Consider the following 22,715-nt stretch of genomic DNA (forward strand, 5'->3'; position numbering starts at 1 on the left):
CCTCCTGGGTTCAGGCAATTCTCCTGCCTCAGCCTCCTGAGTAGCTGGGATTACAGGCACGCGCCACCATACCCAGCTAATTTTTTGTATTTTTAGTAGAGACGGGGTTTCACCATGTTGACCAGGATGGTCTCGATCTCTTGACCTCGTGATCCACCCGCCTCGGCCTCCCAAAGTGCTGGGATTACAGGCTTGAGCCACCGCGCCCGGCTTATTTTTCTTTTAAGACAGGGTCTCACTCTGTCACCCAGGCTGGAGTGCAGTGGTACAATCTTAGCTTGCTACAACCTCCACCTCTCGAGTTCTAGCAATCTCCCACGTCAGCCTCTCAAGTAGCTGTAACTACAGGTGTATACCACCAGACCTGGCTAATTTTATTTTATTTTATTTTATTTTATTTTATTTTTGGAGATGGAGTTTCGCTCTTGTTACCCAGGCTGGAGTGCAATGGGGCGATCTTGGCTCACCGCAACCTCCGCCTCCTGGGTTCAAGCAATTCTCCTGCCTCAGCCTCCTGAGTAGCTGGGATTACAGGCACACACCACCATGCCCAGCTAATTTTTTGTATTTTTAGTAGAGACAGGGTTTCACCTTGTTGACCAGGATGGTCTCGATCTCTCGACCTTGTGATCCACCCGCCTCGGCCTCCCAAAGTGCTGGGATTACAGGCTTGGGCCACCGCGCCCGGCCCTATTTTTATTTTTTTGTAGAGATGAGGCCTCACCATGTTTCCCAGGCTGGTCTAGAACTCCTTGGCTCAAACGATCTGCCTACCTCAGCTTCCCAAAGTGCTGGAATTCCAGGTGTGAACCATGGCACCTGGCCACCACAGATAACTGATGAGACACATGTTATCATTTGGTTTCCCAGATGAAGAAACAATGGTTCAAAGATGTGCACTGACTTGCACAAGGTCCCTTGGTAAGTGCCTGACCCTAAAGTTCAAGCTCCTTGCCATTATGCTGTGGGGAGGGACCATATCTCCAAGCCTCAGCTTTCCCTTCTGCTCCATGAGCCTCTGCCGCTTCCTTACATCTCAGGCACTGAGCTCATGTGATCCAGTACTGCTGGTAACCACTCTGTGGGCATACGTCATTTTTTGGCCACAGCACTGAAAGCTTCCTAAGGGCAGGGACTCTGTGTGATCCCTGGGGTCTCCATGACAGAGTATGTGACTGGCTTGGTGCCGGTGACAGAGCCTCAGCTCCACAAGGTCCCCAGCCAGTGTTTTCCAACCTCAATATTTATCAAAGTCCTTACCTGTCACTGTGTTGTGAGTGGCACACGCTCTGTTGTGTGTGTTGCAAACAGAGTTGCTGAGGAGATCCCATAAAAGACTGGCAGGAAGGTGCTCACCGATAATTATGAGGAGTGATGTTCCTGAGAATAATGCTTAGAGAGACCCTTCTGCATCTCTGAAGCTGCAAAATCAGTTTCAGTGACTGTACCAGATATAAGACAGTGGTCCGCAAATACATAACCAGACAAGGGTCTCTGCATTCACCTCTCAGGAGTCCAGAACAGGTGAGGTACTGAAGCCAGGCAAAAAAAACACAGTGCCAAGAGCAGTCTTCCAGCTAGTGGGCCCCCAAAATGTGTCTGCAGAATCCCGGTGGTACTAATTGATAAGAACCATTCTTTACGTTTGTAGAGAGCTTCAGAGCACACCGAATTCTTTCACAACCTGCGTCTCATTTCATCCTCCCAACAGCCTTCAGAGTTAGTAGGAGGCAAGGGAAAGTCATGATTCTTAACGTACACATAGGAAAACTGAGGCCCAGAGAGTAGATGGAACTTGCCAACTCAGAGAGCAAGCCAGCAGCAGAGCTGGGGCTTGAACCAGGTCCTCAGATCATCAGCCTGGGGCTCTACCCACAATGGCCTACCCTAATATGCTGGCTCTCAGCTCCTAAGTGCTCTAACCTTTCCTTTTCAAATCCTCTGGCCCAGTTGCCCTGCTCAGCCTGTGACCTAGGCCAAGGATCTAGTCCGGGATTGGGGTGTAAGGAGGGAGATCGGTTGTGGTTCTACTTCCTATAAGGCAGACTGGAAAATGCAGCCTCTGCCAGGCACTTCGGTATCAACAGCCTCTCCCCACAGATTAGCCACACGCACTCCAACTACTATCTAGGCCCAGCATATGCTGCCCCTTCCAACCTGTCTCCAAGTCACTTTCATTTCAATACCCTCATTTTGCCTGTTTATGTGACAGAATGGGGATTTGCTGGGCTCTTTTGAAATTATTTTATTTTATTTTTAGAGATAAGGTTTCCCTATGTTGTCCAGGCTGGTCTCAAACTCCTGGCCTCAAGCAATCCTCCGGCCTTGGCCTCCCAAAGCACTGGAAGTGCCTGGCTCTTTTTCAAAAGTCCCCATCACCTTCCAGTGCTGTCAAAAAAGCCAGGACCAAGCTAACATTAACACACTGCGACCTCTAAGGAGTGTCAAGAAGTTTCTACCTTGCCTTCCCCAGTATCTCCTCAAACCCTACTAGCTGATGGAGGCAGCTAGAGATGGTGACACCACCAGCTAGTGCTAAAATGAATGGCTCTGAGGCAGACATACATGCAGACATTCCTCATCTTCACATCCTCATCAGCGTGACTGGCATGTATTGGGCATTTTGTATGAAATATTGCATTAAGTACTTCAGCCCATGATCTTATTTAATCCAAAGCCCTATTTTCTTTTCCTTTTTTTTTTTTTTTTGAGACAGAATTTCACTCTTGTCACCTAGGCTCGAGTGCAGTGGCATGATCTCAGCTCACTTCAACCTCCGCCTACTTGAGTTCAAGCGACTCTCCTGCCTCAGCCTCCCAAGTAGCTGAGATTACAGGTGTGTGCCACCATGCCCAGCTAATTTTTGTATTTTTTGTAGAGATGGGGTTTCACCGTGTTTGGCCAGGCTGGTCTTGAACTCCTGACCTCAGGTGATCCACCTGCCTTGGCCTCCCAAAAATGCTGGGATAACAGGTGTGAGCCACTGCATCAGCCTGCCCTATTTTCCAGTTGAGAACACTGAGGTGGAAAAAGGTCCTGTGCCCACATTCTCACAACCAGGAAGCAACAGCATAACTTGATTTAATTGCAGTGCTCTGTGACCATGATTCTTTGTATTTATTCCATCAATAGTCATTACAAAGATGGAAGAAGGGTACTTACAACCCAAGGCCAAAGCACAATGGCCATTTGTCATCTAAAACAGATCTGAGTTTTCTCCAACCACCAGACCCTTAAACAAGTACAGTTCTGAAAGGGTGTCCCATTAGACACCCTATGACCCAGTATCACAAGGACAGCCCTAATGTCTTCCACACTGTTATTTGGTCCTCACTGTTCTCTGACTTCCTTGCCAACTACTCTTCCCCTCCTTCAACCTGCTGCAGTCCCCTGTCCTCCTGCTGTTTCTTTTCTTTTTTGAGATGGAGTTTTGCTCTTGTTGTCTTGTTGCTCAGGCTGGAGTGCAGTGGTGTGATCTCGGCTCACTGCAACCTCCACCTCCTGGGTTCAAGCAATTCTCCTGTCTCAGCCTCCTGAGTAGCTGGGATTACAGGTGTGCACCACCAGGCCCAGGTGATTTTTTATATTTTTAGTAGAGACAGGGTTTCACCATGTTGGCCAGGCTGGTCTCGAACTGCTGATCTCAGGTGATCCACCCGCCTCAGCCTTCCAACGAACAGGGATTACAGGTGTGAGCCTTCACACCCAGCCTCTTTTTTTTTTTTTTTTTTTTTTTGAGATAGAATCTCCCTCTTGTCACCCAGGCTGGAGTGCAAAGGCATAATATCAGCTCACTGCAACCTCCACCTCCCAGATTCAAGCAATTCTCCTGCCTCAGCCTCCTGAGTAGCTGGGATTACAGGCATGAGCCACCATGGCCAGCTAATTTTTTTGGTACTTTTAGTAGCGATAAGGTTTCACCATGTTGGCCAGGCTGGTCTTGAACTCCTGACCTCAGGTGATCTGCCCACCTCGACCTCCCAAAGTGCCAGGATTACAAGTGTGAGCCACCGTGTCTGGCCCTCCTTCTGTTTCTTCCAATCACCAGGCATATGACCACAGGACTTTTGCATTTGCTGTGGAATGCTCTGCCACCAGAGAGCTGTCTGGATTGCTCTCTCACTCACTTATCTCTGCTCAAAGGTCACCTTACTAGAGACCTTCCTTGAACACCCTCTATAAAAAGACAACTCCCACTCTCTGACCCTTCCCATGGTCCTTCCTTTTCTCCAAAGCGCTTATGACCACCTTACATATCATGTTTATTATTTGCTGAATGAACAAATGAACCAAAGTAGCGAGGCCCTTCACCCATGGCCGCCACTTTCTGCTCTTAAGTATAACCTCCTGCGACCCTTTTCAAAGCTGTGCTTTCATGCTCATCCTAACCAGTGTGAAGCCTGAAGAGAAACATTCTGTGGGAAAGATCATATATCTGAGAATTTTCCCAAGACATCGGACATTCCCCTCCCCCTTAAAAACCAAATGCACTAGTCAGGCACAGTGGCTCATGCCTGTAATTCCAGCATTTTGGAAGGCTGAAGCAGGTGGATCACCTGACCCCAGGAGTTCGAGACCACCCTAGGCAACATAGTAAGACCCCATCTCTATTTTTTAAAAAAATAAAGAAAGAAACACAAAACAAAACAAATGGACTGAAAAACACAGGCAAAGACTGGAAACCTTGGGGTCCCTCAGTCAAAGAGCAGCCAAGACAAGTTCTACCCACAGAGCTATAGTGGCCAGTACAGTCAGTTTCACTTTTAACTCACCTGTCGGGCTCCCTTGGCCCTCGGGTTGCAACCTCACCCTGTTGGATTCCCAGTATTTTGTCATCCCTTTTGGGAGCTGATCCAGAATCCAAGTCGTCCCTGAGCTTTTAAGCACTGCTCTGGGGTAACTTAAGCTCATCCAACAGGTAGGAGGGGCAGAGGCTGGCCCTTTCAGCCCTACACCGATCCCCCATCTTGTAGGGGCAAACGACAGAGCGTCATTTTCTTTCTGGAGGAAGGGAGCCCAGTTTTAAAGACACGATTCTCAGACCCAGCGGCAGGGATAGAGAAGGAAGCCCTCCCACCACTGGCCGAGATGGACCTCAGAGAGTGGTTGCAGCGGCGATGCTTAGGCCCCGTAGGCAGGAGGCGAAGGAGGAGGACACAGGTACATCCCTTGGCCCGGGGTCCAGGACCTACCCTGGGATGGGGCTGCCCTCAGCGTTGGGAAGCGGACGTGATGCTTCGCAGGCGAGGAGGAGCGGAGAATGGAGCCCGGGAGAATCCGGGACCAGAGCGCCTCAGGAGGTTGGGGACCTTGCTTCAGGCTAGGGCCGGGGTCCGGGGGAGACAGGGGTCGGCGGGGCGGAGCTTGGGATCCCGCGGACGGGAGCTCCGGACGGGAGAGGGTCGCGACGGGGACCCCGTGGCGGTTACCTTGCCCTTAGGGCTGCCGGCGGGGCTGAGGCTCCCGGGCCCGGCCCCTCCCCCGATCCGGCTCCTACGGCTCGGAGCCTGCAGCCGCCGCCGCCTCCGCTGTCAACAAACCCGCGGTGCGTCACTTCCGGGGACGCCCCTTAGCAACAGCGAACGGGTTCCCCCGAGCCGTCCCGCGGCCAACGCGGGCGGCGGCGGCAGAAGGTTCCGGGGACCGGTGAGAGGCTCCTCTCCCGTTCCCAGTGCAGTCCCAGGGTGGAGGAGGCAGCGGGGTGCGCCTTCTGGCCGGCCGAGAGCACGTGTCCTCCAGGGCCCTCCCTGGTCTCCGAGTGGCCCATTCGTGGAATCCCAGGTTTGGTGCCCGCCCTGGCGCTGCGGTTCATCTGAGCCCAGCACTGCTGAAGGGCAGGACTGACTCGGCGCCAGCCCCCTCCATCCAAGCGCCCTGCTAAACATCTCTCGCGTTCTCCCCAGGTGGCTCACACTCGCGCGTCCAGCCGCAGTCATCACCATCCCCGAAAACGTGCTCCTACACCTCCATCTAGGGCATGCGCCACCAGGCAACCGAGCTTCCAGATGGGAAGTTGGGAGGCGACCTCGGCCCTTGCATTTCCCCAGGCCCCTCGATCAGTCTCCAAGTCCTAAGGATCCTGTCAAACCAGCCCCTTCTGGCCTGGCCCCGTGGCTCACGCCTGTAATCCCAGCACTTTGGGAGGCCGAGGCGGGCGGATCACCTGAGGTCAGGAATTCGAGACCAGCCTGGCTAACATGGTGAAACTCCGACTCTGCTACAAATACAAGTATTAGCCGAGCTGGTGCGCGCCTGTAGTCGCAGCTACTCAGGAGACTGAAGCAGGAGAATCGCTTGAACCCAGGAGGCGGAGGTGGCAGTGAGCCCAGATCTCAACACTGCACTTCAGCCTGTGTGACAGAGTGAGACTCCGTTTCAAACACAAACAAAAACCAGCCCCTCTCTCCTCCATCAGTAGTGCCAATGTCTGTTCACCATCATTTCGGTGTCTGGATTTCTCTCTCTTTTTTTTTTTTTTTTTTTGAGAGATGGAGTTTTTCTCTAGTTGCCTAGGCTGGAGTGCAATGGCCAGAGCCGGCTCACTACAAACTCCACCTCCCGGGTTCAAGTAAGTTTCCTGCTTCAAGGCGCCTGCCATCGTGCCCAACTAATTTTTGTATTTTTTTTTTTTTTTTTTTTTTTTTGAGACGGAGTTTCGCTCTTGTTACCCAGGCTGGAGTGCAATGGCGCGATCTCGGCTCACCGCAACCTCCGCCTCCTGGGCTCAGGCAATTCTCCTGCCTCAGCCTCCTAAGTAGCTGGGATTACAGGCACGCACCACCATGCCCAGCTAACTTTTTGTATTTTTAGTAGAGACGGGGTTTCACCTTGTTGACCAGGATGGTCTCGATCTCTCGACCTCGTGATCCACCCGCCTCGGCCTCCCAAAGTGCTGGGATTACAGGCTTGAGCCACCGCGCCCGGCCCTAATTTTTGTATTTTTAGTAGAAACAGGTTTTGCCATGTTGGCCAGGCTGGTCTAGAACTCTGGACCTCAGATGATCCACCCGCCTTGGCCTCCCAAAGTGCTAGGATTACAGGTGTGAGCCACCGCGGCTCTTCTCTGGATTTCTACAACAGCCCTCCTAACAAGGCCCTCCTCCCACCTCTCATTCCCTCCACATTCCCACAGTCCCAGAGTGATTTTTCCAAAACATAAATCTAATTCGGGCATCCTCTTGCTTATAACACCTAATATAGATGACAAAGACTTTTATGGCCATCCTCACCCCCAGGACCCCCTCTCCCTCTCCAACCTCTTGTCTCACTCCCCTTACCTCCTCTTTCATTTGCCAACCTGACAGTTTAAAAAAGCAGTTTTGGTTCTTTTAATGATCTCCCTCTCTCCCATAGGCTCAAATAATTCAAATAATTTCTTCGACACTGAACACTCTTCTTGCTCTTTCTCCACCTCTGGTCTCAGTTTAGATGCTGCTTTCCTTCTTTATTTTATTATTATTAATTATTTTTTGGAGACAAAGTCTTGCTCTGTTGCCCAAGCTGGAGTACAGTGGTGTGATCTCAGCTCACTGCAGCCTCCCCCTTCCAGGTTCAAGTGATTCTCCTGCCTCAGCCTCTGGGTTGAGATTATAGGAACACCACCATGCCTGGCTAATTTTTGTATTTTTAGTAGAGTTAGGGTTTTGCCATGTTGGTCAGGCTGATCTCAAGCACTTGACCTCAGGTGATCCGCCTGCCTTGGCCCCCCCAAAGTGCCAGTATTACAGGCATGAGCCACCACACCCTGCCTAGTGCTGCTTTCTTGAGGAACCCTTTCTTGACAGGTACCTCACCTCCATTCCAATAACTAATTTTGTGGATTTGTTGTTGTTGTTGTTGCATAGCGCCTTTAGTCTCTGATGTTCCTACAACTATGTTCCTACAATTCTGAATCCTTTAAAAAGCTTTTAGACTTGGCAAACTGACTCACAACCTATAATCTCAGCAACTGGGGAGGCCGAGGCCAAGCCTTGAGCCTAGAAGTTAGAGATCAGCCTAGGCAACATAGGGAGATCCTGCCTCTACAAAAAATACAAAAATTAGCTGGGTGTGGTGGTGTGCACTTCTAGTCCCAGCTACTTGGGAGGCTGAGGCTGGAGGATTGCTTAAGCCCAGGAAATAGAGGTACAATTTTATGCTCCGTAGGACAGATATAATCAGAGAGACAATAACAAATTCTAATGAGGATGTGGATAGATGGGAACTCTCATATTAATACATTGCTTGAGCTGGGTGTGGTGGCTCATGCCTGTTATCTCAGCACTTTGGGATGCTGAGATGGGCAGATCGGGAGGTCAGGAGTTCAAGACCAGTCTGGTAATCATGGTCAAACCACGTCTCTATTAAAAATACAAAAGATTGGGCACGGTGGCTCATGCCTGTAATCCCAGCACTTTGGGAGGCTGAGGCAGGCAGATCACAAAGTCAGGAGTTTGAGACCAACCTGACTAACATAGTCAAACCCCATCTCTACTGAAAATACAAAAATTAGCCAGGCATCATGGTACATGCCTGTAATCCCAGCCACTAGGGAGGCTAAGACAAGCAGAATTGCCTGAACCCTGGAGGTGGAGGTTGTAGTGAGCCAAGATTGCGCCATTGTACTCCAGCCTAGGCGATACAGTGAGACTCCATCTCAAAAAAATAAAATAGGCCGGGCGCGGTGGCTCAAGCCTGTAATCCCAGCACTTTGGGAGGCCGAGGCGGGTGGATCACGAGGTCGAGAGATCGAGACCATCCTGGTCAACATGGTGAAACCCCGTCTCTACTAAAAATACAAAAAATTAGCTGAGCATGGTGGCACGTGCCTGTAATCCCAGCTACTCAGGAGGCTGAGGCAGGAGAATTGCCTGAACCCAGGAGGCGGAGGTTGCGGTGAGCCGAGATCACGCTATTGCACTCCAGCCTGGGTGACAAGAACAAAACTCAGTCTCAAAAAAAAAAAAAAAAAAAAAAAAAAAAGAGAGAGAGAGAGAGAGAAAAAAAAAAGAAAGAAAGACAAGCCCTCACTTTGGGAAGCTAAAGTGGGAAGGTCACTTGAATCCAGGAGTTTGAGACCAGCATGGGCAACGTAGTGCGATCCTGTGTCTACAAAAAATTTAAAAATTAGAGAGGTATGGTGGCATGTGCCTGTCGTCCCAGCTACTCAGAAGGATCTCTTGATCCCAGGGGGCTGGGGCTTTAGTAAGTTATGATAGTGCACTGCACTCCAGCCTGGGTGATAGAGGGAGACCCTGCCTCTAAAAATTTTTAATTTTAAAAAAGCAAGACCCAACACAATGCTGCCTATAATAAACCCACTTTAAATGTAAACACAGAAATACGTTCAAAGTAAGAGGCTGAAAAAAGATATAGTTTGGATATAGCAAGCCAAATTCAGCAGGATATTAACATAACTATATACTGCGACCGAGTGAGATGTGGAAGTGGGATTTATTATTGGAAATCCATCATGGTTCAACATATGAAAATCAAGCACAGTAGGCTGGGCGCGGTGACTCACACCTGTAACTCCAGCAATTTGGAAGGCTGAGGCGGGCAGGTCACTAAGGTCAGGAGTTCAAGACTAGTCTGGCCAACATGGTAAAACCCCATCTCTACTAAAAATACAAAAATTAGCCAGGTGTGGTGGCAGGCGCCTGCAGTCCCAGCTACTCGGGAAGCTGAGGCAGAAGAATCACTTGAACCCGGGAGGAGGAGGTTGCAGTAAGCTGAGATTGCACCACTGCACTCCAGCCTGAGTGACAGAGTGAGACTCAGTCTCAAAAAAAAAAAAAAAAAAAAAAAAAAAAAGATAGAAAGGAAAAAAAAATTGACTGGTCATGGTAGCTCATGCCTATAATCCCAGCACTTTGGGAGGCTGAGACAGGTGGATTATTTGAAGTCAGGTGAGTTCAAGATGGCCAAGATGGTGAAATCCTGTCTCTACTAAAAATACAAAAATTAACCAGGCATGGTGGCAGGTGCCTGTAGTCCCAGCTATTTGAGAGGCTGAGGCAGGAGAATCTCTTGAACCTGGGAGGCAGAGGTTGCAGTGAACTGAGATTGTGCCACTGTACTCTAGCCTGGGCGACAGAGCAAGACTCTGTCTCAAAAAAAAAAAAAGAAAAAAAAGCAAGGAAAAAAGAAGAAAAGAAAACCTTAAATAATGCACAAAAATTTTTAGAGGTAATAAATGAATTTAGCAAAGTTGCAAGATACAAAAGGAACACAAAAAAAATCAGTTGCATTTCTATATACTTTTGAAAAACCATCTGAGGCCAGGCATGGTGGCTCATGCCTGTAATCCCAGCATTTTGGGAGGCTGAGGCTGGCCAATCACAAGGTCAGGAGTTCACAACCAGCTTGGCCAACATGGTGAAATCCTGTGTCTACTAAAAGTATAAAAATCAGTAGGGTATGGTGGCGGGTGCATTTAATCCCAGCTTCTCGGAAGACTGAGGCAAGAGAATCACTTTAACCCAGGCAGAGGTTGCAGTGAGCCGAGATTGCACCACTGCACTCCAGCCTGAGCAACAGACTGAGACTGTCTCAAAAAAAAAAAAAAAAAAAAAAATCCCGGCCAGGTGCGGTGGTTCACACCTGTAATTCCAGCACTTTAGGAGGCTAAGATGGGCAGATCATGAGGTCAGGAGTTTGAGACCAGCCTGACCAACATGGTGAAAACCCATCTCTATTAAAAATACAAAATTTAGCCAGGCATTGGTGGTAGGTACCCTTAATACCAGCTGCTTGGGAGGCTGAGGCAGGAGAATCACTTTAACCCGGGAGGCGGAGGTTTCAGTGAGCAAAGATCACACCACTGCACTCCCACCTGGGTGACAGGGTGAGACTTTATCTCAAAAAAAAAAAAAAAAATTCCAATAGTGGTTTTTGAAATACAGAAAAATTCATTCTAATATTCATATGGAATCTCAAGGGATCCTTACTAGCTAAAACAAACTTGTAAAAGAACAAAGTTGGAGAACTCACATGCAAATCAAAATCACAGTGAGGGCCGGGCGCGGTGGCTCAAGCCTGTAATCCCAGCACTTTGGGAGGCCAAGGCGGGTGGATCACGAGGTCGAGAGATCGAGACCATCCTGGTCAACATGGTGAAACCCCGTCTCTACTAAAAGTGCAAAAAATTAGCTGGGCATGGTGGCACGTGCCTGTAATCCTAGCTACTCAGGAGGCTGAGGCAGGAGAATTGCCTGAGCCCAGGAGGCGGAGGTTGCGGTGAGCCGAGATCGTGCCATTGCACTCCAGTCTGGGTAACAAGGGCGAAACTCCGTCTCAAAAAAAAAAAAAAAAAAAAAAAATCACAGTGAGATGCCACTTCTTACCTACTAAGATGCAGTGGCTCAAGCCTGTATTCCCAGCATTTTGGGAGGCCAAGGTGGGTAGATCACCTGAGGTTGGGAGTTTAAGACCAGTCTGACCAACATAGAGAAACTCTGTCTCTACTAAAAATACAAAAATTAGCCTGGCGTGATGGCACATGCCTGTAATCCCAGCTACTCAGGAGGCTGAGGCAGGAGAATTGCTTGAACCCCGGAGGTGGAGGTTGCAGTGAGCTGAGATCACACCATTGCACTCCAGCCTGGCCAATAAGAGTGAAACTTTGCTTTAAATTAAAACGAAAGAGAGAGAGATGGTGGCTCATGGCTGTAATGCTAGCACTTTGGGAGGCCAAGGTGGTTAGATAGCTTGAGCCAAGGAGTTCAAGACCAGCCTAGGCAGCATGATAAAAACACACCCCTACAAAAAATACAAAAATTAGCCTGGCGTGGTGGCACATGCCTGTGGTCTGAGCTACTTGGAAAGCTGAGATGAGAGGATTACTTAAGCCCAGGAGCAGAGGTTGTAGTGAGCTGAGATTGTGCCACTGCAATCCAGGCTGGGTGTCAGAGTAAGACCCTGTGTCAAAAAAAAAAAAAAAAAAAAAAAGATTTATTAACAATAACGATACTGGAATGCCAAGGGATTGGTTAAAAAGTTTTGTTTTGTTTTGTTTTTTGGTTAATAAGTTTTTAAAAAAAAAACTCTAAAGAATATAGGAATAGCAGCCAGGTGCGGTGGCTCATGCCTGTAATCCCAGCACTTTGGGAGGCCGAAGCGCGTGGAACACGAGGTCAAGAGATCGAGACCATCCTGGCCAACATGGTGAAACTCAGTCTCTACTAAAAAATGCAAAAATTATCTGGGCATGGTGGCATGTGCCTGTAGTCCCAGCTACTCGGAAAGCTGAGGCAGGAGAATTGCTTGAACCTGAAAGGCGGAGGTTGCAGTGAGCCAATATTATGCCACTACCCTCCAGCCTCGTGCCTGGCAACAGAGCGAGACTTTGTCTCAAAAAAAAAAAAAAAAAAAAAAAAAAAAGAATATAGGAACAGCAGATATTGGCCAGGTACAGTGGCTCATGCCTGTAATCCTAGCACTTTGGGAGGCCGAGGTGGGTGGATCACGAGGTCGAGAGATTGAGACCATCCTGGCTAACATGATGAAATCCCGTTGCTACTAAAAATACAAAAATTAGCTGGTCATGGTGGCATGTGCCTGTAGTCCCAGCTACTTGGGAGGCTGACGTAGGAGAATTGATTGAACCCGGGAGGCAGAGGTTGCAGTGAGCCGAGATCGCGCCACTGCACTCCAACCTGGTGCCTGGCGACAGAGCAAGACTCTGTCTCAAAAAATAAAAAAAATAATAAAAAGGAATAGCAGATACCACCCGTTGGGGTAAGATATAGCTCTTGTTTATTTATTTATTTATTTTTGAGACGGAGTTTCGTTCTTGTTACCCAGGCTGAAGTGCAATGGCACGATCTCGGCTCACCGCAACTTCTGCTTCCTGGGTTCAGGCAATTCTCCTGCCTCAGCCTCCTGAGTAGCTGGGATTACAGGCACCCGCCACCATGCCCAGCTAATGTTTTGTATTTTTAGTAGAGACGGGGTTTCACCATGTTGACCAGGATGGTCTCGATCTCTTGACCTTGTGATCCACCCGCCTTGGCCTCCCAAAGTGCTGGGATTACAGGCTTGAGCCACCGTGCCCGGCTCAAAATATAGCTCTTAAAGAAAAGGACTTCCCCAGAGATCCAGACCTTGTTAGAAAGGACAAGGCTGTGGCTCCCCAAATGGTAACAAAGTCATGGTGATGTTGCACTGATGGAACTTTCTGGAAATTCTACTTCTGAAACTTGCTGGAAGTCAGCTGTGGTGTCATGTTGAGACCAACCCCATTATCCCACATAACTGATGTTTATGATTTTTTTTTTTTTTTTTTTTTTTTGAGACGGAGTTTCGCTCTCCTTACCCAGGCTGGAGTGCAATGGCGCGATCTCGGCTCACCTCAACCTCCGCCTCCTGGGCTCAGGCAGTTCTCCTGCCTCAGCCTCCTGAGTAGCTGGGATTACAGGCACGCGCCACCATGCCCAGCTAGTTTTTTGTATTTTTAGTAGAGACGGGGTTTCACTATGTTGACCAAGATGGTCTCGATCTCTCGACCTCGTGATCCACCCCCCTCGGCCTCCCAAAGTGCTGGGATTACAGGCTTGAGCCACTGCGCCCGGCCTATGATTTATTTTTAATAAATGTAGAAGTTGACCTTCAGGAGTCTTGAAACTTGAAAATGTTACATTTGTCTTATCTGAATTTCTTTCTCAGGAAACCAATGATCAGGCCTCTCAGAAAGTATCAAGGAACCGAAACTTACCAGATCACAGCATCTGGACAATGAGAAACCAGACCCCTCACTGGTCATGACTACCTGACCACCTGCTACCTGCTTCCTGTTGAACAACTCCTCTTTCTTATCCTCTTCTAATTCCTGTTTTCCTGTATGTAGCTACATTTCTTTTCTGCTATATAAACTCCTAATTTGGCCAGGCACTGTGGCTCATGCCTTTAATCCCAGCACTTTAGGAGGCCAAGGCAGGAGGATCAGGAGATCAGGAGTTTGAGACCAGCCTGATTAACATGGTCAAACCCTGTCTTTACTAGAAATACAAAAATTACCCAGGTATGGTGGTATGCACCTGTAATCCCAGCTACTAGGGAGGTTGAGGCAGGAGAACCGCTTGAACCCAGGAGGTGGAAGTGGTGGTGAGCAGAGATCGTGCCATTGCACTCCAGCCTGGACAACAAGAGCAATACTCCATCTTAATCAATTAATCAGTAAATAAAAAACTCCTAATTCTGTTGGTCAAGGAGATGGATTTAAAGCTGATCTCTCACCTCCTTGGCGGCAGCACCTGATTAACGGTTTCTTTCCTGGCGGTACTGGTTGTCTCAGTGATTGGCTTTCTGTGCAGTGAGCAGCAAGACCTAGACCAAACCCTTGGTGTTTTGGTAATAGTGTCACAGAACTTGCCAGAAATCAACCATCTAAGGTGCTTGGGAAAGCTGTTTACAGGGAGGTGTCCCACCAGAGGCTCCTTTCTGAAAATAATGCCAGAGAAGAGGGTTGGAAGATGTTCCTGGCTGCTGGCAATAGGCAGGCGATCGAGAAGACCCCTGTTCTACGGAAGTCTGTCTACCAAGTGCACCAGAACTTGAAAGGAAAACCCATTCCATGCAGGAAAAATAGTTTAAAGTCCCAAATCCATTTACTCGGAGCAGGAAATAATGAGAGAATTTGAAGCTGAGAGTCAAGATATTGATCACTGTTACACTATGTAATCTTTTTACATCCTTTGACTTTTATGTTAGCAGCTTTGTAAACTATTTATTTCCAAAAGTACTTTGTTGTTTGTTTTCTTTTGAGACATGATTTTGCTTTGTTACATCAGCTGGAGTGCAGTGGTGTGAGCATAGCTCACTGCAGCCTCAAATACCTAGGTTCAAGCAATTCTCCTGCCTCAGCCTCCCAAGTAGCTAGGACTACAGGTGCGCACCACCATGCCCTGCTAGTGATTGTTGTTGAAGTTTTGTAGGCCAGGTGTAGAGCTCCCGCCTGTAATCCCAGCACTTTAGGAGGCCAAGATGGGTGGATTGCTTGAGCTCAGGAGTTCAAGACTACCCTGGGCAAAGTGGCAAAACCCTGCCTCTTCAAAAAATACAAAAAATTGGCCAGGCATGGTCCCATAGGTATGTGGTCTTGGCTACTCAGGTGGTTGAGGCAGGAAGATCTCTTGAGCCCAGGATGCTGGGGCTGCAGTGAGCCAAGATCCCGCCACTGTGCTCAGCCCGGGTGAAAGAGCGAGATGGTATCTCAAAAAACGAAAATTTTTTTTTTTAATTTTTTGAGACAGAGTCTTGCTCTGTCTCCAGGCGCCAGGCTAGAGTGCAGTGGTGCAATCTTGGCTCACTGCAACCTCCACCTTCCGGGTTCAAGCAATTCTCCTTCCTCAGCCTCCTGAGTAGCTGGGACTATAGGCACGTGCCACTATGCCCAGCTAATTTTTGTAAGTTTAGTAGAGATGGGTTTCACTATGTGGACCAGATAGTCTCCATCTCTTGACTTCATGATCCGCCTGCCTCGACCTCCCAAAGTGCTGGGATTACAGGTGTGAGCCACTGAGCCTGGCCAAAACCAAATTTTTTTCTTAGATGTGGTCTTACTATGTTTTGCAGGCTAGTCTTGAACTCTTGGTCTCAAATGGCCTTCTTCCCTTGGCCTTCCAAAGTGCTGGGATTACAGATAATCTTGCTCAGCCTATTTCCAAAATTTTTCATTACCCCAAATAGAAACTATAACCATTAAGCAATAACTTCCCATTCTGCATCTCCATAGCGCCTGGTGAGTGACATCTAATCCACTTTTACTTTTTTTTTTTTTTTTTGAGACAGTTTCACTCTCCTTACCCAGGCCGGAGTGCAATGGGACGATCTTGGCTCACCGCAACCTCCGCCTCCTGAGTTCAGGCAATTCTCCTGCCTCAGCCTCCTGAGTAGCTGGGACTACAGGCACGCGCCACCATGCCCAGCTAATTTTTTGTATATTTAGTAGAGACGGGGTTTCACCATGTTGACCAGGATGGTCTCGATCTCTTGACCTCGTGATCCACCCGCTTGGCCTCCTAAAGTGCTGGGATTACAGGCTTGAGCCACCGCGCCCGGCCCCACTTTTACTTTTTATAAATTTGCTTATCCTAGCTGCCTTATACAAGGGCAATCATACAGTGTTTGTCCTTTTGTGACTGGCCGTGTTACTTAGTGTAATGTCTTCAAGGTTCATCCATGTTGTAGCATGTAAAAAAACCTCACTTTCGCCGGGCATGGTGGCTCAAGCCTGTAATCCCAGCACTTTGGGAGGCCGAGGCGGGCAGATCACGAGGTCAAGAGATCAAGACCATCCTGGTCAACATGGTGAAACCCCGTCTCTACTAAAAAATACAAAAAATTAGCTGGGCATGGTGGCACGTGCCTGTAATCCCAGCTACTCAGGAGGCTGAGGCAGGAGAATTGCCTGAACCCAGGAGGCGGAGGTTGCGGTGAGCCGAGATCGCGCCATTGCACTCCAGCCTGGGTAACAAGAACGAAACTCCGTCTCAGAAAACAAACAAACAAACAAACAAACAAACACAAAACACCTCACTTTCTTTTTATGCTTGAATAATATTCCACATATACAACATTTTATTTATCCATTCACCTGTGGATGGTCATGTGAATTGTTTCCACCCTTTGGCTATTGGGAATACTGCTGCAACTGGCATACAACTATCTGTGCCTGCTTTCTGTCTTTTTTTTTTTTTTTTCTCACTCTGTCACCCAGGCTAGAGTGCAATGGATTGATCATGGCTCACTGCAGCCTCCAACCTCCCAGGCTCAAATGATCCTCCCACCTCACCCTCCTGAGTAGCTGGGACCCCAAGTGTGTGCCACCATGTCTTGATAAATGTTATGTTTTTTTTTTTTTTTTTTTTTTTTTGAGACCGAGTTTCGCTCTCGTTACCCAGGCTGGAGTGCAATGGCGCGATCTCGGCTCACCGCAACCTCCACCTCCTGGGTTCAGGCAATTCTCCTGCCTCAGCCTCCTGAGTAGCTGGGATTACAGGCACGTGCCACCATGCCCAGCTAATTTTTTGTATTTTTAGTAGAGACGGGGTTTCACCTTGTTGACCAGGATGGTCTCGATCTCTTGACCTCGTGATCCACCCACCTCAGCCTCCTAAAGTGCTGGGATTACAGGCTTGCGCCACCGCACCCGGCCTGATTTTTTTTTTTTTTTTTTTAATTGAGACAGAGTCTCACTCTGTCACCCAGGCTGGAGTGCAGTATCTCAATCTCACCTCACTGCAACTTCTGCCTCCTGGGTTCAAGCGATTCTCCTGTCTCAGCCTCCCAAGCAGCTGGGACTACAGGCACATGCCACCACACCCAGCTAATTTTTTTGTCTTTTTAGTAGAAACGGGGTTTCACCATATTAGCCAGAATGGTCTCCATCTCCTGACCTCGTGATCTGCCTGCCTTGGCCTCTCAGAGTGCTAGGATTACAGGCATGAGCCACCATGCCCAGCCAATTTTTTTTTTTTTTTTTGAGACGGAGTTTCGCTCTTGTTACCCAGGCTGGAGTGCAATGGCACGATCTCGGCTCACCGCAACCTCCGCCTCCTGGGTTCAAGCAATTCTCCTGCCTCAGCCTCCTGACTAGCTGGGATTACAGGCAAGCGCCACCATGCCCAGCTACTTTTTTGTGTTTTTAGTAGAGACGGGGTTTCACCATGTTGACCACGATGGTCTCGATCTCTCGACCTCGTGATCCACCCGCCTCGGCCTCCCAAAGTGCTGGGATTACAGGCTTGAGCCACCGCGCCCGGCCCATGCCCAGCCAATTTTATGATTTTTTTTTTTTTGTAGAGATGGGGGTCTCATTATGTTGCCCAGGCTGGTCTGGAACTCCTGGCCTCAAGCAATCCTGTCTTGGCCTCCCAGAGTGCTTCGATTACAAGCATGAATCACTGTGCCTGGCCCTGTCCATGCTTTCAACGCCTAGGAGTAGAAGTGCTGAGTCATAGGGTAATTCTATGTTTAGCTTTTTGAGGAACTGTCCTACTATTTTCCATAGCAGCTGCACCATTTTACATTCCCTCCAACACATGTGTGGGTTCCTATCTCTCCACATCCTTGTCAGCAATTATTATTCTCTTTTTTTTTTTTTTTTTCTTTTTTGAGACAGGGTCTCACTCTGTTGCCTAGGCTGCAGTGCAGTGGCGTGATCTCAGCTCACTGCAATCTCTGTACTTCAGCCTAGGAACAGAACAAGACCTTGTCCCGGGGGAAAAATGTGGTGGTGGGGATTTTAAAATGTACAATAGGCTTGGCGTGGCGGCTCACGCCTGTAATCCCAGCTCTTTGGGAGGCTGAGGAGGGCGGATCATGAGGTCAGGAGATGGAGACCATCCTGGCCAACAAGGTAAAACCCTGTCTCTGCTAAAAATACAAAAATTATCCAGGTGTGTTGGCAGCCACCTGTAATCCCAGCTACTTGGGAGACTGAAGCAGGAGAATAGCTTTAAACCAGGAGGCAGAGGTTGCAGTGAGCCGAGATCTCACCACTGCACTCCAGCCTGACGACAGAGTGAGATTCCGTCTCAAAAAAAAGAAAAAAAAAAATGTATAATAGGCTGAGCACGGTGTTTCACACCTGTAATTCCAGCACTTTGGGAGGCCAAGGCATGTGGATCACCTGAGGTCAGGAATTTGAGACCATCCTGGCCAACATGGTGAACTCTGTCTCTACTAAAAATACAAAATTAGCTCGGCATGGTGGCAGTCACCTGTAATCTCAGCTACTTGGGAGGCTGAGGCAGGAGAATTGCTGGAACCGGGGAGACAGAGGTTTGCAGTGAGCCGAGATTGAGCCATTGCCTTCCAGCCTAGGTGACAACAGTGAGACTTCATCCCATAAAAAAAAAGAAGTACAATAAAGAATGAGCAATAGGGACAGTCACTGTTGTTCACAACTGTAATCCCAGCAATTTGTGAGGTTGAGGCGGGCAGATCACCTGAGGTCAGGAGTTCGAGACCAGCCTGGCCAACATGGCGAAACCCCATCTCTGCTAAAAATACAAAAATTAGTAGGGCACAGTGGTAGAAGCCTATAATCCCACCTACTTGGGAGGCTGAGGCAGGAGAATCGCTTGAATCTGGAGGTAGAGGTTGCGGTGAGCAGAGATTGGGCCACCGCACTTCAGCCTGGGCGACAGTGAGATTCCGTCTCAAAAAAAAAAGAAAAAAGAACGGACAATACAAGTCCAGGTACCACCAGGCATGGTGGCTCACTCCTGTAATCCCAGCACTTTGGGAGGCTGACCTGGGAGAATCACCTGAAGTCAGGAGTTCAAGACCAGCCTGGCCAACATGATGAAAACTCTACTAAAATATTATACTAAAAATATTTAAATTTTTTTTTAAAAATACAAAAATTGCCGGGCGCGGTGGCTCAAGCCTGTAATCCCAGCACTTTGGGAGGCCGAGGCGAGTGGATCACGAGGTCGAGAGATCGAGACCATCCTGGTCAACATGGTGAAACCCCGTCTCTACTAAAAATACAAAAAAGTAGCTGGGCATGGTGGCCTGTGCCTGTAATCCCAGCTACTCAGGAGGCTGAGGCAGGAGAATTGCCTGAACCCAGGAGGCGGAGGTTGCAGTGAGCCGAGATCACGCCATTGCACTCCAGCCTGGGTAACAAGAGTGAAACTCCGTCTCAAAAAAAAAAAAAAAAAAAAAAAAAAAGAGATCGAGACCATCCTGGTCAACATGGTGAAACCCCGTCTCTACTAAAAATACAAAAAATTAGCTGGGCATGGCGGTGCGTGCCTGTAATCCCAGCTACTTAGGAGGCTGAGGCAGGAGAATTGCCTGAACCCAGGAGGCGGAGGTTTTGGTGAGCCAAGATCGCACCATTGCACTCCAGCTTGGGTAACAAGAGCAAAACTCCGTCTCAAAAAAAAAAAAAAAAATTAGCCAAGTGTGGTGGCATGCACCTTTAGTCCCACCTACTCAGGAGGCTGAGGCAGGAGAATCACTTGAACCCGGAGGCAGAGGTTGCAGTGAGCTGAGAATACACCATTGCACAGCCTGGGCATCAAGAATGAGACTCCATCTCAAGGAAAAAAAAAAAAAAAAGAAGAAGGCCAAGTACAGTGGCTCATGCCTATAATCCCAGCACTGTGGGAAGCTGAGGTGAATGGACACTTGAGGTCAGGAGTTCAAGACCAACCTGGCCAACATGCGCAGCCCAGTCTCTACCTCAAAATACAGAAATCAGCTGGGCGTGGTGGTAGGTGCCTGTAGTCCCAGCTACTCAGTAGGCAGAGGCTGCAGTGAGCTGAGATCGTGCCACTGCACACCAGCCTGGATGACAGAGTGAGACCCTGTCTAAAAAATAGAAAAGATGTAATCCCAGCACTTTGGGAGGCCAAGGCGGGTGGATCACGAGGTTAAGAGATCGAGACCATCCTGGTCAACATGGTGAAACCCCGTCTCTACTAAAAATACAAAAAATTAGCTGGGCATGGTGGTGGGTGCCTGTAATCCCAGCTACTCAGGAGGCTGAGACAGGAGAATTGCCTGAACCCAGGAGGCAGAGTTTGCGGTGAGCCGAGATCGCGCTATTGCACTCCAGCCTGGGTAACAAGAGCGAAACTCTGTATCAAAAAAAAAAAAAAAAAAAAAAAAAATAGAAAAGAAAGAAAGAGAAAGAAGAGTGCAGATAGCAAACATGAAGAGATGCTCAACATTATATGTCTTTAGGGAAATACATGTTAAATCAGGACACACCATTTCTCATCTATGAGAACGTCTAAGATTAAAAAGACTGAGCCGGGTGCTGTAGCTCACTCCTGTAATCTCAGCACTTTGGGCTGAGGCGGACAGATGACAAGGTCAGGAGTTCGAGACCAGCCTAACTAACATGCTGAAAACCTTTCTCTACTAACAATACAAAAATTAGCCTGGTGTGGTGGCGAGTGCCTGTATCCTAGCTACTCAGGAGGCTGAGGCAGGAGACTGACTTTAACCCAGTAGGCGGAGGTTGCAGTGAGCCAAGATCATGCCACCGCACTTCAGCCTGGGCAACACAGCAAGACTCTGTCTCAAAAAAAAAAAAAAAAAAAAAAGTTTGGCGGGGCAAGTTGGCTCACACCTGTAATCCCAGCACTTTGGGAGGCTGAGACAGGTGAATCATGAGGTTAGGAGTTCAAGACCAGCCTGGTCAATATGCTGAACCCCTGTCTCTACTAAAAATACAAAAATTTGCTGGACTTGGTGGCACGCACCTGTAATTCCAGCTACTTGGGATGCTGAGGTAGGGGAATCGCTTGAACCCAGGTGGCAGAGGTTGCAGTGAGCTGAGAGCATGCCACTGTACTCCAGCCTGGGTGACAGAGCAAGACTCCAGCTCAAAAAAAAAAAAAAAAAAAAAAAAGGCCGGGCGCGGTGGCTCAAGCCTGTAATCCCAGCACTTTGGGAGGCCGAGGTGGGTGGATCAGAAGGTCAAGAGATCGAGACCATCCTGGTCAACATGGTGAAACCCCGTCTCTACTAAAAATACAAAAAAGTAGCTGGGCATGGTGGCACATGCCTGTAATCCAAGCTACTCAGAAGGCTGAGGCAGGAGAATTGCCTGAACCCAGGAAGCGGAGGTTGTGGTGAGCCGAGATTGCGCCATTGCACTCCAGCCTGGGTAACAAGAGTGAAACTCTGTCTCAAAAAAAAAAAATGACCATATCAAGTATTGGTGAGGATGTGGTGCAACAACAACTCTCATGCACTGCTGAGATGGGTGTTAAATAATACAACCATTTCAGAAAATATTTTAGCAGTTTCTTAAAAATTTAAAATTCCTCTACCATATGATCCAGCAATTCCACTCCAAGAAAATGGAAGTTTAAGTCCAAATAAAGACTTGTACAAGAGCCAGGCACGGTGGCGCATGCCTGTAGTCCCAGCTATCCGGGAGGCTGAGGTGGGAGGGTTGCTTGAGCCCATGGGTTCTAGGCTGTGGTGCGCTATGGTGATCGGGTGTCTGCACTAAGTTCAGCATCAACATGGTGACTTCCCAGGACCAGGAGTGGGGGACCACCAGGTTGCCTAAGGAGGTGTGAATCGGCCCAGGTAGGAAATGGAGCAGGTCAGAACTCCCGTGCGGATCAGCAGTGGGATCACGCCTGTGAATAGCCACTGCAATCCAGCCTGGGCAACATAGCGAGACTCTGTCTCTTTAAAAAAAAAAAAAAAAAAAAGACTGTACAAGAATGTTCATACCAGCTTTATTTATAATGGCCCCAAACTGTTAACAACCCAAATCCTATTAACAGGAGAATGGAAGCTGGGTGTAGTGTTGAACACTTGTATTCTCAGCTACTCAGAAAGCTGAGGCAGAAAGATCACTTGAACCTAGGAGTTCAAGACCAGCCTGGAAAATGTAGCAAAAACCCCTCTCTAAATAAACAACATCTTCTACAATATTTATATTAGAAAAACAACAACTCCGGGTGCAATGGCCCACGCCTGTAATCTTAGAACTTTGGGAGGCAGAGAGGGGCAGATCACAAGGTCAATCGTTCAAGACCAGCCTGGCCAACATGGTGAACCCTTGTCTTTACTAAAAATACAAAAATTAGCTGGAGCATGGTGGCAGGCACCTGTAATCTCAGCTACTTGGGAGGCTGAGGCAGGAGAATTGCTTGAATCCAGAAGGCGGAGGTTGAAGTGAGCCAAGATTGCATCACTGGACTCCAGTCCAGTGTGAGACTTGGTCTCAAAAAAAAAAAAAAAAGCTGGGCACT

General features: G+C 48.4%; 1 protein-coding gene across 7 annotated transcripts in view; it reads right to left on the reverse strand.

The window, feature by feature from the left end:
• Positions 1–5,561, reverse strand: part of ZER1 (zyg-11 related cell cycle regulator) — a 45,174-nt gene extending 39,613 nt beyond the window's left edge. For 2 of the 7 annotated variants that reach the window (XM_039474651.2, XM_074395426.1), the window contains exon 1: positions 5,193–5,561. The gene's annotated coding sequence lies outside the window, so the exon portion shown is untranslated. The remainder of the gene's footprint in view (positions 1–5,192) is intronic. The other 5 variants (XM_039474650.2, XM_074395425.1, XM_003940035.4 and 2 more) reach the window with 3 other exon arrangements.
• Between the last annotated feature and the right edge of the window lie 17,154 nt (positions 5,562–22,715).

Source organism: Saimiri boliviensis, chromosome 2 (assembly GCF_048565385.1).
Source record: "Saimiri boliviensis isolate mSaiBol1 chromosome 2, mSaiBol1.pri, whole genome shotgun sequence".
In the NCBI taxonomy this organism is placed as follows: Eukaryota; Metazoa; Chordata; class Mammalia; order Primates; family Cebidae; genus Saimiri; species Saimiri boliviensis.